Here is a 15,628-nt window from a genome sequence, read left to right as displayed (position 1 = left end):
CACTATCTGCATCCAGCCTGACCACCAATGGACAGTATGTCTTTGAACTCTTTCCAGTTCATTTGAATCTCCTTCCACTTCATTTTATATATATATAATATATATATATATTATATATATATATATAATATATATATACACACACACACACACACAAAGTGGTTAAATGTCATGCTTCTCATGTTGCATAGACAGGTCCATTTTAATATGCATTTTATTATTATCAGGTGTCTGATAATAACATAATCTAAGTTCCATTAACAGTAAAGTACTATATTAAAATTATACCATATTTGTGATTATGAGGGTATTCACTAACATCTCTTTATATGCATATTTCACATGCAGAGGATGAAATGATTATCAAATTCTTCCCACTCTTTCAAGTATTCAAAGTCTACATAAGAATTAGCCCACAGTCACCCTGGAAAATGCATGGCACCGTCAGAGGAGTGATGAAGAAGTCATATACAGGAGTCGGTATAAACAAACCTGTTTGGGCTGGAAAACCTGAGGTCCCCTGGGTATGGCCAACACCTCCTTGAATGTAGAGATCAAGGAAAATCAGTAATGAACACCTTTATGCTCCCTCCCCCACTTGAATTCCAAATAAATGAAGACATAGATAGAGAAGTTAGGCAGATGGAAGCCACAACACAGCATTTATTACCAGTAAAGATGTTATTGGAAGCTGTGATTACATCCAAGGGCTTGCAGGTCTCCCAGAACAACGGGCTCACCTCTCTGCTGCAGACAGTGCTGGACGGAAAAGGGAGGGAAGGAACAGAGCAGAGCACTTACTTCCTACCAGAGCTCACACCTAGAACAGAAGAGGAGTGGGTGGTCTGCACACATCCTGTTTCTTCTTTCAGCCTCACCACACAGTGTAAAAGTTGTCAGTATGTAAGCTGTACAGTATGATGTCTAGGTAAGACTCCAGAGTCAGGGTCTAACTAGGAAATTCACAAACCCACCATCTGCATCCAGCCTGACCACGGATGGGAACTCTCTCTCCCTGCTGGGAACCAGAGACGGGGACAAAGCTGTCCAATGTATGCTCGTGGAACCCCTTTTACATTAAAGGAAATATCAGGTGTGAAAAAGAAGAGCTTCCCCCTGCTGCTCATATTGAAAAACACTTTTCTTTTTTTTTCTTATGCACATGTTGCTGCCCTTCATGGGGATTTGGATTTTGAGACAGCAGACAACCTATGCATCCTCTGGCTAGCCCCACAACAGACATGCATACACACCACACAGGTGAGCTAAAGCATTTGGTGAGGACACTCTAGGAGAGCACAAGCCAGAAGAGACCCTGACTGTAAAATTGTGTTTGGAGTCTAGACCTTAAATACTTAACAGTTTACAGTGCATTTTAGAATCTAACCTCTTAATTTATTTTGAAAATAGAGCATAGAAATATAGTCCATGATTCCAATTTTTAAATTTGAGAGCAAATGTTTTTCCTGTTAATATCCCTATATTCTTTCTCTTTGATAATGTATTTATTCAAAGCATTTTTCAAATCCTTGTAATAACATTTATGAGTACCAGCAATGAGCCAAGTCTTATAAGGAAAATATTATGAAGACCATTTTATAAATGAAAAAATTAAGGTTCAGTTAGATAATTTGCTTAAGGAATAAGAAAGGAAAATTATATTTGAACCCAGATCTTCCCAACAGGCTCCTGTTTACTTACACAGATTTCTGTCATGCTAGAAATTATTTGTGGTTGAAATCATGGCTTCTATTTTTATTCATTTGTTTTCCTATCCATAGCAAAAAAACACAGCACTCTCACGTAGTAGGTATCCAGTAAATACTTAAGTTTAGGCAAGGAGACTATCATGAAATTCTACATATGGAAAGTGCATAGAAATATTCCAGTTTGATCTGTCATTTTATAATTTAGCAAGTTAAGGCTCAGAGAAGATCTTCCAGTTTGCAAAGCTAGGAGAGTGTCAAAATCTAAACAAAAATCCTTCACATATGGCCTTGCAGCTCTTCCTGCTACCATTTCCCCTTTACCATGGGAATCATCCAAATGACAAGTGGCTTGTCATGGATTATGGTGGTTTAGCAACTGGAGGAGCCAGCTGCTGCTTCTCCTGGGACATAAAGACCCAAGGGAACAGAGGTCAAGTCCATGCCACAGAGCTGGAAAGACTTACAGGAAGGAAGACAACAATAATAAAACATCACATTTACTTACGAGAGAAGCAACAGAGAATAATGACTTTATGCATGGACTCTGAAGCCACATGGCCTAGGTTACTATGTATAGAGGTAATAGGCTACTTACTAGCTGTGTGACCTTGGACAAGTCACTTAGGCCATGTGTGCCTTAGTTTCTTCCTCTGTGGAATGGGAATGTAGTGACTCACACTATCTTTGTGAAAGGTAAAGGAGTTACGTATATAAAATGCATAGACTTCACCTGGCACAGAGTAAGCCCTAATTCATTTTTCATTTGAACACTTTATAGGTTCCAGAGACTGTGCCAAATGTTTCAAAACCATTAATTTTATTTATCTTATTATGAAATAAGATAAACCCCTGCCACATTTTATAAATGAGGACTCTTCAGGCAGAGAGAGAATAAACAACTTGACTGAGATTCTTACACCTGCCAGTGGAGGCATAGAAACCTGCATGACCTTCCCCCAGGGCCCATGCTGCTAAATCACTGTGCTGGCAGCTGAATCTCATTATCAGCTCTCTCTTCCACAAAAAAGGAAAGCTGCACTGGGGCCCCTTGACTGGGGCTCCTAGTCAAGGCCACTTTTTTTTCTAATTAGCCTCCATTAATTCTCCTGTGGCCCCAGCAAGGTAGGTCTACAGCAGCCCATATCACCCCTAATTCAAAAACAGTCTGCATTAGCTTGGACACTGCTCTGAAATTCTGAAAGTTTGGAATTACCATAAGAAGATCTCAAAGGAGAAGTGATTTGGATTTCCCTGGAATCAGATACTGCTGAAATAATTAAAATCCGTCGACCCTGAAGCTTTCTCTTGAAAAGTCAGATTGCCCAGGTGTCTCCCATTCTGAAGCATATGTACATGGAAGCTTGTGTGAAACTTACATACAGGGTCGGAAGCACTCACTATCAAGGAGTATTCTAGAAGGGGAGGACCATGAACCCTTCCCCTAATGGCAAAATGGCCAATGAAATCACCGGCTTTGTCTCTCAGAAAGCGTCACAAATAGTGTCTAAACTTAAAACTTCACAAAGCAATAATTTCCATCAGTGTTTCCATTTAGATAAAGCTTCCAGGAAAATGCATTGAGATTCAGCCTATCAATACATGTTTATTATTGAGTTTGTTACATACTTAGCATTGGGTTGAGCAAACTTTGAAGTTTCCTACCACATGCTTGAAGGAAATTTAAGGCTCTTAATAGACATGATTGCATGTTGTCAACTGGAATGCTACAGTAATTACTGTTTCCCAACTCCAATTGCTATTGTTATCAGAGATCCTGTGAGTAATAAAGCAAAAGTTTGGTGTGTTAGGAAAGTCAGTAATTACTTCAGAATATTAACATTAAATCAGATGAAATACAATGAAATTTCTCTCGCTATTCCCCCCTCTGAAGTAAATTGTATGATATTCCCCCATAGCCAGTGAAAACTCCTCTGGCTGCAATTACTGTTTCAATTCTGTTTATAACATGAAGAAGACACAAAGAGTGAGTGAAGTCCCGTTAGTCAATAGGGCTAATTAATTTTAACCTACTAGATAAGCAATACAATTATTTTTAAACTCTTTAGATGTTTTTGTTTTCATGTTTCTTGTTTCTGTTTTTGTCAATACTTGAAGTCTATTTCTTATCCTCTTTAAGAGTGTAGATATTAAGTTGGATTCCTAACCATTCCTATCAGTATAAATGATTCTCTGAATTTGGCAAGAAGACATTGGGTTAAACTACTAGCATAAACATAAGGCTAAATGAACAGTTTTAAGATGAATGACAAGCACATTATTCATTATAAAATCTGATTCTGAACTTCAATGGCTGTATCACTGTCTATTGTCATCCATATAATTGTCAGAACTGGAAATGACCTTAATACTTAAGGAGGTGTGATAAGCTAAATAATAGGCTTAGACATCCAACACAGATGGACTTTTAATTTCAGTTCTGGTTCTGACTTACTCTAAGATACTGGGAAAGATGCTTATCTATGGCTTAGCTTTTCCTATTTCTGAAATAAAGAGAGAAAAGAGAATATTAATGTCCAGGGAGACAAGACTCTTAAATAGGCATGAAATCCAAGGGGGGTATTATAACTAATAAGTACTTATTTGTGCATCATTATATTAACCATAAAGCAGGTTATTAGTATCCAGGATTTTTAAAGATAATTCACACTGGGCATGGTTTGAAAAACAAAGGTGTAGAGAATGTGGACTTGACTGCCAGAAGCCTACAGTTCAGTCAGAGAGATGGGATGCACACACTAAAATTTCTTGATTATTTCACTGATCATCAATCAACATTGCAGACTGACAGATGTGGACATAACCTGATATAACTGTTCTCTTCTTCATTTTGAGGTGGTGATGTCACTACTGCTTTTCGTTAAATCAACACTAGAAATAAGCCAACCCTAAAACAAGGTGAGTTTTTAAATATGCTATGTGATATCATGTTTTGACACCAATTTTCTGACATCAGCTAAGTGTCCTGCAGTTAGAGTCTGATACTAATTGGAGTTAGCATCAGATCCCACAAGTTACAGGGCAGATCCCCAACATGACTGCCCTTACATCAGAAGCTAGCTGCAAGGGTGGGGGGTCCACAGGCTTCTTGAACTTGTGTCTGGCTTGGCTACAAACTCAGAGGTTCCCACAACCCTCCTTCAGATTTGATAATTCATCTGAATGACTCACAGAACTCAGGAAAACACTGTGGCTAAGGTTACTGCTTTGTTATGAAGGACATAAATGAACAACCAGATGAGGAGCAGAGATAGGGCAAGGCCTGGAAGCATGCTGAGTGGGAGTTTCTGTGCCTGTGGAGTCAGGGTGTATAACACCCCCCAAGTACATCAATATGTTCACCACCCAGCAAGCAGCTCAAGACTTTGTGTCCTGAGTTTTTTATTGGGGTTTTGTTGCATAAGTGTGATTGATTAAATCATTGGCCGTGTGATTGAACTCAACCTCCAGATCCCCTCCTCTCCCTGCCAGAGGATGGGGATACAGGCTCCAGCCTCCTAAACACACATTTGGTTCCCCTCAACATCTCATTAGCAAAACTCAAGTTTGGCTCAAAGGGATTCATTATGAATTTCATAAGACAATCCTATCACTCAAGAATTTCAGGGTTTTTGAAGTTCTTTGCCAGCGACCAAGGACAGTTTAGGAGAAGTGCTGTGTGGATAATTTAGGAGTAGGTGCTGTCCACACTCACAGGAGGAGACACCCCTCCAGCAGCAGAGGTGAGATGATCAAAGGTCATGGACAGGATGAGGCGTGAATTAGGCACTAGAGTATGGCTGGTATTTGAATGACAGACATGAGAGAGAAGAATTTGAGTGAAAAAACAACAGTGAAACACAAAAGTAAGGAAGTGCAAAGGATAAGGATGCAATTAAAAGCAAACCAGTTTGACCAAAGCAGAAGATTTGGGAGGAGGAATAGTGAGACAGAAAGTAGATTGCAATCACTCTTGTGTACCCAAGGGTCTTTTAATCAAGAAGTCTAATTATGTATTTTCAGAAGGAATTCTAATAATTAATATGGAATAATGAATTACTAATAAAGCAAACTACTATCAGATTGCCATTAATTAGTTTCAAAATATAATAATCCAGTACTTTCAAGAGGAAAAAAGACTTTACAAGGGTACCATAGTTGGTTGGATTCTGAACATTCCTTCAATAAGAGATCAGGACAATGCATGTCAAAGGAATATAAATAATATTTTTAATTGCTGTTACTGGCTCTATGAACCAAAATAATGTCTCTTGGGTTCAGCTGTCCCTGTGTATATATAAACAAAACAGCCTCTATACTTTGTTTCTTTTCTAGCCAAGAGAAATTAGGCTCCCATGGCTGGAGACAGCTGTCATGCATTTCCCCGACTGCCACCATAGGAGTGTTAGGTTCTGTAGATCATTACCAACACCAACATCTGGCTCTGCTTGCTTTCTTTCAAACATAGCTTAATTTTCCTCTAAGTTTCCAGAAACAGGAAATACCATGTGCACTTCAGTGGAATTGAGGATTAAATATTTCTAAAACCAACTGTTGTTTTTACAAGACATCTTGTAGTGATGGTTTATTTTATGCTTTTGTCTCTGGAAATTATTCTCTCTATATGAATTTCTATGAAATCTCCAAGATCCCTTGCCTCCCCATCAGGCTATACCATTGTGCTTTTTTTTATTCATCCCCTAAAAGAATATGTTTGAGACTCCACTGAAGTTCTGAACACCAACCACACAAGTAACATCTCAAATTCCAGGAGTTTTTGTTACCTATTCTGAACTGTTTGTTCAAAACAGCAAGTTTGACCACTGCCAAGTGTGTGGAAACTTTGGGGAGCCCTCAGTCTGACTAGCCCTCACTCGTACTGACCATGACCCCTCTCTAGATGTTCTCTTCCTTGGGAGTAGGGAAGAGAAGAAAGTTCAGCAGAAACCGGATGCTCCTTCTTCTTGGGGAAATAGCAACAGTTAAATGACTGACTCAGAGAATTAAAGGAACTACTATCATTATCCCCATTTTGCAGATAAAGAATATGTAGGCTGAGGGAAAAAAACATGTAAATATTGCATATTCCTGCACTTCTAAGTGGGCTTCTGGCTCAAAGAGAAAGCCACACGGTACTGAATTCCTCTCCTTGTCATCTTTTGTGCCTCTGTAACAAGTGAAGGCCACCACTCCAGGGACAGTACAGGACTGAGAGCAGAAAAGCATTTGCTGACAGTGTTCAGAGGGCAGGAATAGAGGAAAATGGACAACAGGGCAAGAAATGACAAAAGTGCTTTAGCCCCTGAAAGCCTTTCACATTTTTCTGAGTTTGGAGACTGTGCAACTAGCTTCTCTTTGAAGTGAAACTCTTGCTAATGTTATACATAGTTCTTTCTCCATCCTGAATTTTTATTTCTTGGTTGGTGACTTGATTTATGACTACTAATAAAGTGCACAGTTTTCTCTGAAACCTATTTAAAATATGTTTGCAAGAATTGTATTATACAAAAGTAATAAAGGCAGAAGAACTAAAAAGTGAACCTAAGGAATCTCTGCCAGCATTGTGCATATTCACATTAGTTTTACAGTAAAAAATCTTGAGCGACGATGTCAGGATAAGGAATGCCTAAGGTCAGGATGACAAAGGATATTCGGAATAGCCATTCTGTAATCTGTAATATAAAGACATTTCCTAAAGCATTCTCTGTTTTCACTTTTCTAAGTACTGCCTTTCTTCCCACCATAATTTCTTTCTCCCAGTAGAAAGATCTGGAAGTGTCAAGTCCTAAACCCTGCGTTTTCCGCTGCATTTCAGTGTGAGGCTACAGAGTACCATTAGCAGGCTTTGTCCTGATCTCCCCTAAAGCCTTTTCTACATGATTCCCCTGTTCTCAGAGGAACCCTAAAGTCAGTCTTAATTCTTCTGTCAGAAAAGAAAAGCACTCCCTTAAACAAACTATGGTTAATCATTGTTTACATTAAAATGATAAAATAGACACCAGAAGACATCTAACTGCAGATTTAAGGTTTAGGAGAGAAAAAGAAAAAAGCTAACACGAACAAGCAGCATTTACTAGGAACCAACTACATGCTTGAAGCTATGGCCACTGTTACCTAACACAGATAAGCAAAGATGGCAGCCATATGATTTACCTGACAGATGGAGATGCTGGGAGTTGAAACCAGACAATTCTCTGAAGTTCCCACTGTGCAACTGGCCCCTCCACTGGTCACCTTCTCTTTCTATTAGTGAGCAACTTGTTTAGGAGGGAGGGGTAGGTAATTCTTAGAGATTAAAATTCAATGTACATTTCTGTAGTAGTTCTTTAAAGCATTTATTGATTTATAAGGGGTTTATAATCTATTTATTAGTCTCTGATCATTCTTTCCTATAGATTAAGTCAAACATGAGAAGCTTAACACTTTAAGTACAGGCAAGCTCTAAGCTACGGGTACAGTTTCAATTGCTATTTCTCTTCTTGGTCACAGACCAATACTTCTCCCAAGTTTATCTCAGAGGCTACTGACAACCTGTCTTCACCAGCCTCTGCTCCTCCGCTACAAAAAGTCCATAGCCAGTCTTCCTCTTTGGTCCCCAAATTCCATTCTCGCCAACCCCAAACCCTACTCTTAACCACTGGGCCAGAATCCTCACCCAGCACCTATTTGCTTGCAGGTTTGGAGTTACAGTCAACACTACATTAACTTATTTGTGGGCTTAAGAAATATTCTGGGCTAGCCTGAAAATCCAAATCACTCATTATACTGACTGCTGTAAGTTCCAAACAAATTATTTAGAACAGACAATTTAGAAGTAAACATTTGAAATTCAGGCATTTCATGTTTCCTGTCTTAGGGCAAGAGGAGTTGGGCTTTCCAATAGCTTTGAAACATTTCCCAGGATAAAAAAGACAAACCCAGAATGTTAATCTCCCTATCCTCACTCTAACCTCCAACTAGGGATTCAGTTATGGTTTCCAGTGAAGTTACTAGCAGCTGCATGTATTCAAACAGGCAAATCTTGTAACAAACCATGTCCAAAAATCAAACACAACTTGCATTGATTTTTATGGCAACTTTATCTTCCCTTAGTGAAATCTAATTTTATATTCCCACTTGTGTCTCAGCTCTGCCAGTTACCTTGGTTCTCCTATCTAGACTATAAAACTAGGAAGCAAGCAGACGGAATTTTCATTTCAAAAAACCCCTTTGAGTGAAATGAATCAAGAAATGTCATTAACAAATATGGAGAATTTTTGGACCAAAACTTCTCAGCTCAATGATAAGCCTGTGGTTCTCAGCAGAAAGAGCTTAATAAAAACCTACTCAAAGTATACAACTCCTTGAATGACCAGAGAATAGAGTCAGTGGAGTCACTAGCATCTGTATCATTGAAATCCTCACTATTGGGGCTTTTAGAAGCACTGAATGTGGAAATTTTCAGCCAAAGAGCAGGCTTTGCAGATCTATAAGGAATGCAGACCTCAGAGAGAAAAAAAATTGTAGCTGCTGTTCCTGCCAGGCAACAATAGAAGCAAATGAGAAACAAAATCTATGTTTAGACACATTCAATATTAAGATAGTCAATATTAAGCCAACATTACACATTTCATGTGTTTAATGCCAATAATGGTAGCTCAAAATACAATGTCAGTGGGACATACTAATTAATTTAATCTTAAAGTCAATCACACTTCTGTGTGATTATGAAAGTATGATTATGAAAGATCAGAAGTGAATTAATATACTGTGCAGAAAAATATTTTGATTGCAGTTTCTAACATGTAAGAAAATGAGATGACAACTTTGAATTAGATTTTTCTAAAAGTACCAATATGACTATTATACTACCTTTGTTTTTGTTTTTTTAACTTAAAATATTTTCCAATTAAAAACTGAACAAAATTCCATAGCTAGCTCCCTAATTTCCAGAGAATTCTTTTTTTTAATTGAAGTATAGTTTATGTACAATATTATATTAGTTTCAGCTATATGACATAGAAATTCAAGGGTGTTATGCTAAGTGAAGTCAGAGAAAGATGTGGAATCTAAAAAAATAAAACCAAACAGAAACAAAATTCTCTTTTGATTAGGCATCCATTTATTTTTTATTTCATAATCACATAGAAGAGTAGCTCTAATGGAAGAGTTACACTGTGAGTAGACATAACTGTGGGTAGGACATAGTTTACAGTATAGCACTCCCAGGTAAACTTTGGATTGAAACACTGCATATAAACATCACACACTTTCTTCCAAAATTACTCAGATCGGGAATATAGCTCATAGCATTTACCACAAGCACAAGAATCATTCCTGACATTTCTGGTTCTGTACCAAGGAGTGGCTTTGAAATACATTTGGGTTCTAATCAATTGATGGCAAATCTTGATAAGAAAAATTTGGAAATGAAAAAAATCTTCAGTATGTCATTTGATGAAAGGAGAGCAGAGGAAACTGCTTCTTGCCTGGACTTTGTCTAAATCACTTAACTTCTTTGGGCCTGGATAAAATAAAAATGGTAGTTACACTTGTCACCAGAAAATGTCACACTTTGAACCTTTTGATGAAGTCTGCACTGTGTAACTGCTTGTGCTGGGACTGGGATGCTCTTAGAAGAACATTTTGGATCCCAAAATATGGAGCTGCAAAACAGGGGTGAAGACACAAAATATACCTCCTCCCTACAAAAACAAAAGCCTTTCTACTCAAAATTTAGACACAGCCTTTAAAGGGTGTGAACAATAAACACAGAAACCACTTTCTTTGTAAGACCTGAATCATTGTTTTCCTTAGAACTATAGAAGCCACATCTGACATTTGAATCTGTACTCTTGTTCACGTTCTACTGTTTGGGCAAGTCAACAAATGTCCATAGCATCCTTTTTTTAAATTTATAAAACGGATATCTTTTAAAATTCAATTTGTAAGACCATTGTGAGATCAATGAAGTGATGTATGTGACATGCCATACATTCATAAGCTCTTGAACACCTGAGTTTCACTCTGCACTATGAGGCAGGAAGCCAGGCCTGGTCCCTGGATCTTGTCCAAGGCACCTTCCCAAGCTCTAGTTGAGTCCAAGGTTAGTTGCCCCCTGCCTGCCCTTCCCACTGCAGTGTACTATCAAACAAGCCATTTAACACCCCGACCCATCACTCTGCTTCCTGCATGCACCCCTCCCCTCCTAGTGGGCCTTCCTCCCCCACCAACTATAAGTCCCCTTTAATGATATGTGTAATGAATACAGTGTGTTATGTGTGAGTTTAATGTGATTTATGTATTTTTTCCTACTGAGCAAGCATTGCATAATGACTGTAGAAAATTTGGACTAGTTATATAAAGCACCAGTTGGACCACTTGGACATGGACTTGGAGTCAGATATCCTGAGTTCTAGACCTGGCTTGGCTCTTCTCACTGTAAAAGTCTATTCCCAACTCCAGGTTACTGGTCTAATGTCCTAAAGTTTGGCCCACTCAACGCTCATGTCAGACTCCTCTAAAGTGCTCCTTCCCAGTGGAAGTCCTAAGCCCCACCTTTGCCCAACAGCTAATCACAACCACTGTGGGTAGGACTGAGGCATGTGCTCTGCCATTCTAAAAAAACCTACTCAGGTGATTCTCACACAGACCAGCATTTCAGAAGCTCTGCTCCAGATGTAGCCCACACCTTGAGTAACAGGATGTGGTGGTCTGGCCCTGCAGGGCTGGCATCCTCTGAGAACTTGTTAAAAATGAAGCATCTCCCCATAGTACCCAGACATACTGCATCAGAACCTTCATCTTAACAAAATCCCCAGAAGATTCTGTCACACATTAAAGGGTTGAGAAGCCCTGCTCTGCCTCAGTATCACTTGGGAAAGCTTGACAAACTACTGATAACTGGGCCCCACCCAGAGATTCTCCTATGCTTATTCTGGCTTCTGGGGTGCGGCCAGGGCAAAGGGCTCTTAGAAGCGCCCCAAGTTATTTTATGTACAACCAAGGTAAAAGACCATTGTTCCCTAAATTGCAGCCCTGTATGGTTAAGCTACAACCAGGGTTAAACTGGCTTTTGTGGGCTCACTCACCGACCTAAGGACCGCTTAGAGTAAACAGTGTTTTTTAAGGGACAATAGCTCTGGACACAACAACGTCAAGCACACAGCTGTAGGTTCACAAAACCCGAGGCGGAAGACTTCCTGCACCTTCCCGCTAGGGCGCAGGGCACAGCTCGCGGGCACCCCAAGCCCCCCGCACCCCCGGGCCCCGCCCGGCTCGCCCCCGCCCCTACCCGGTGACGTGCCGCAGCCGGCTGCGCTCATGCGCACTCGCGCCCCGCGCCCGCACGGCTGCTCCGCCTCGGAGGTTGTCATTCTCCGCGGCGCGGCGGCGAGTGCGGACTGCGTGCTCGCCCGCCCGCTCGCCTGCCCGCACGCCGGCGATGTGACCGACAGCCCGAGAGCGGGCTGGAGGCTCTGCTGGCAACAGCGCCTCGGCTTTTCTCTTGCCGCATTTCTGGTTGAGTCGCCATTCCCACGGATCCCGATACACGCACCGGGGTCTCGGAGCGCCACACTCCGGGGTCGGCAGCGGCTGCAGCGCTCAGTTCGCGCGGCCGGGTGCAGCCACAGTGGGCGCCGCCGCCCGGCGGTGCACTCTGGCAAGTGCCCGGCGCCTGTGGGCACCGCGGAACCGAGGTGGCTGGTGGAGCGGCAGCTCGGATCTCTGCCCCCGCCACCGCCCGGGCAGTGCGGGGCCGGGGACTGCGCACAGCCGGAGCGCGGTTCCCCAAGAAGGCTCCCTGTCTCCTGCATGCCAGTAAGTTGACTGTAGTTTCTGAAGTTGGAGATAGCCGTGGGAAGGGGAGGTTCATTTTTATTATCTTTATGTTATGGGAAGCTGGGGGTGGCACCGCTTGTTAGCAGGGCTCAGCCTGCGGAGGAGTGCAGGGTGCGAAGAAGCGGACACCGCACGCAGGGAGAGGCAGCAGCCCAGGGCCGGCTGGCCCCAACCTCTGAAGAACGTGCCAGTTGAAAATGTGCTGTGAGAGGACAGGTGCACCGAGGGCATCTCGCCTGCTGTTGATCGCACGTGCTGAGCTGACTTGATTGTGTGTTTGGGGAGGTGGGGGATGGGGGGACGTTCAGGGTCTTGTCACTGTCGTTAGTTCTAAACGGAGTGACATCTGTAATATTCCTGGGGATGAGCGCTAAGTCATTCTTTCCCAGGCCTCCAGGCTTCCCGCGCATCCCATTTTACTCTTCCCCTAGGCAGAAGTTGCCAACATTTCCATAATTGGACCCCAGCCCTTTAGGGAAAAAGCAAGTTATATGTCAATCCAGCTTTTTGTGCTGTAAGGCAAATAAAATGAGAAATCCGCTCAGTGTATGTGATTTCATACACTTTAAGAATGTGGGCAAGTGTCAAAGAAATAGGACTTAGATGATGACACTTGGGTTTCACCCCGACTGTCCTGCGCCTCTTATGTAAGGCTTCCGGCCAGATAACTCCCGTCTCTGCAGCGGCTGCAGCTGTGGCTTTCCAGTCCGTTTGTTTAAGGTCCAGTTTGAACAGTATTTAATGAAAATGCTGACATGATATAGCACCCTGTGAAACAGAGTGTACTCTTCAAACTGGAGTGTCTTCTAATAGGGAGCATACAAGGAAAAACCCAGTATATTTTTCAAGGCAGCTCCAGGAATTAGACACATAAATCAAGTTTTAAAATAGCATGCATTGTGCAGAGAGCTTGCGGAGGACCCTTTTTGAACACATCCCCTTTGTTTTAGAAAAAGTGGAAATTGTTCATGCCAGACATTTGTTGAGTCTAAAAGTTAAGTGTACTGATAGACTTGATTATCTTAATAAACAAAGAGCATGATTTATAGGTAGCTGGTCTCTTCTGCTTTGAAGGATAGAATTCTTTAACCTTTCTTTCTCATCTATTCCCGATAGATTCCTTTTAAGCAGAGCAATAGGTTATCATTATTGATGTTTAATATTTGAGTTGATTAAATTTGTAAAAGGGATGCTTTGAAATACCATCCAGTACTGCTGTGACTATTAAGACAGCAAACATTAGAAAAAGGGGGATATTGAGATTATCTGGTGTGGAAATCAGTAGTTTAACAAAACAGACCAAGACAACCCTAATACATTTTTTAAATTTGAACTTGTAAATTAATGTTAAACCAGGGGTTTGTTTTAATGTAAGGTTTATTTAGTAACCTCCAGAAAGAGAAGCATATGTATTTATACCATTCCAGCACATAGAACAAGATGAACTAGTATTAGGCACCCCATGTAACAATACATCATAGTTATTTTTTAAATTCTAAGAAAATACACAGAATGTTGTTTCAAAAGTTGAAAAGTTAGTCAACACATCGTAGTTTGTGCGAGCATCCATTGCTCATCTCCAGAAGAGATTATGTCCTAACGTGAAATCTCAAACAGGTTGACCCCTGTAAGCATCATGGTTAGGAGGACAGACTAGGGAGGTGAGCTGCCCGCGTTGGTACCATCTGTATGAATTTGGACAATTTACCTAAATTCTATGCCTTAGTGTCTTCATCTGTAAAATGGGATAGTGTAGCACCTACTTCACCGAATTGTGGTGAGGATTAAATGAGTTCATAGATATAAAGCGGTTGAACCAGTGTCTGTCATGTAAAACTGGGATATAAAACTGGGTAAAGTTATCATTGTATAAAAAGAAAGGCCTCTTTGGATCCTGTGGGCATTATATGGCTGCTGACGGAGGGTGACAGAAGCAGTTCACGTGTGCACTAGGAGAGAGGGTATAAACATTTACTAAACACCTGCTAGTGATGCAGACACTAGTGGAGGCTGACATACTGTCTCTCTTAATTCCTTACTGAGGTGGGTGGCTTCATGTCCATTTTGGAGATGAGGAAACTGAAGCTCTGTGAGATCAAACTAGTAGAAATCAGAGTTGAAATTTTAACCCATTTCTGTCTCTTTCAAACCCTGTTTGTTTGTTTTTTTGTTGTTCTTTTTTTTGACCCTGCTGCTTCAACTTGCAAAGTGTTTTTTTGATCTATTCTCCTTCAATCTTCATAATAACTTAATAAAAGAGGTGCATAATTATCTTCAATGTACAAATGAGGAAATTGAAGCCTTAAAATATACAAAGTGCTTAACAGCATTCACAACACAGTTATCCATGACTGGGAGCTATTATTATGATTATTACAATTACTGTTGAATAACTTGTCTACCCTCGCATGTGCTAGAGGTACCAACAGGTGAAGTGAGTTTTCTCCCTCAGTTTGAAGTGGATTGTGTTGCATTTTACTTCATGTATTCATAGAATCAAGAAGCAAACTAGTAACTGTCACAGTTCACACTGGAGGGCGGTCCTCCTGTGTGTTTCCTGCCTGCAGATGTGGTTGCAACGGATCCACACGCCCTAGGAAAATACCACAAGCCACAGTCACCCATCTACAAACAGTGTCATTCCTGGGCATGAATTCAGCCCAGTTGGAGACCAGCCCTGTGGGAGAGAGAGAGGGAGGCCTTGCCCTTTGCCACATATCATACTGTACATTCAAAAATGGAAATTACTTATATTTTACATTAAATAACATTCTTCCTGGAGGCCTTGGTACCAGTGTCATGGGGGCAGTACTGTGGTGAAAGTCTGGTTCATAGCCCATTGAACTTCTCACCTGACTCCCAGAGGTTGGGGGTGCGCAAGGCTGTGTGTGGTTTTTTTGTTTGGTGTTTTTTTAAGCCTTCGTAGGTTATCATCCATATATTAGAGTGTTCTGGCCCTTGATAAATATTTTTTAGATATTAAAATCTAATTGCTGTATAAGGCACATAGGCAACAGACTGATTTAATCTTTAATTAAACCTCTTAGCTTAACCTGCCACTGAAAGGTAGGTACTTCAAGACAGATGTTCTATGTTGGTCT

General features: G+C 40.9%; 1 protein-coding gene across 8 annotated transcripts in view; it reads left to right on the top strand.

Moving 5' to 3' along the window:
- Nucleotides 1-12,035: 12,035 nt before the first annotated feature.
- Nucleotides 12,036-15,628, top strand: part of PAG1 (phosphoprotein membrane anchor with glycosphingolipid microdomains 1) — a 142,233-nt gene continuing 138,640 nt past the window's right edge. For 6 of the 8 annotated variants that reach the window (XM_073229761.1, XM_073229764.1, XM_073229754.1 and 3 more), the window contains exon 1: nt 12,036-12,506. The gene's annotated coding sequence lies outside the window, so the exon portion shown is untranslated. The remainder of the gene's footprint in view (nt 12,507-15,628) is intronic. The other 2 variants (XM_073229758.1, XM_073229752.1) reach the window with 1 other exon arrangement.

This window comes from Manis javanica, chromosome 2 (genome assembly GCF_040802235.1).
Source record: "Manis javanica isolate MJ-LG chromosome 2, MJ_LKY, whole genome shotgun sequence".
NCBI classification, from domain to species: Eukaryota; Metazoa; Chordata; class Mammalia; order Pholidota; family Manidae; genus Manis; species Manis javanica.
The sequence above is the reverse complement of the archived record's forward strand: the minus strand, read 5'-3'. Positions and strand labels throughout refer to the sequence as shown.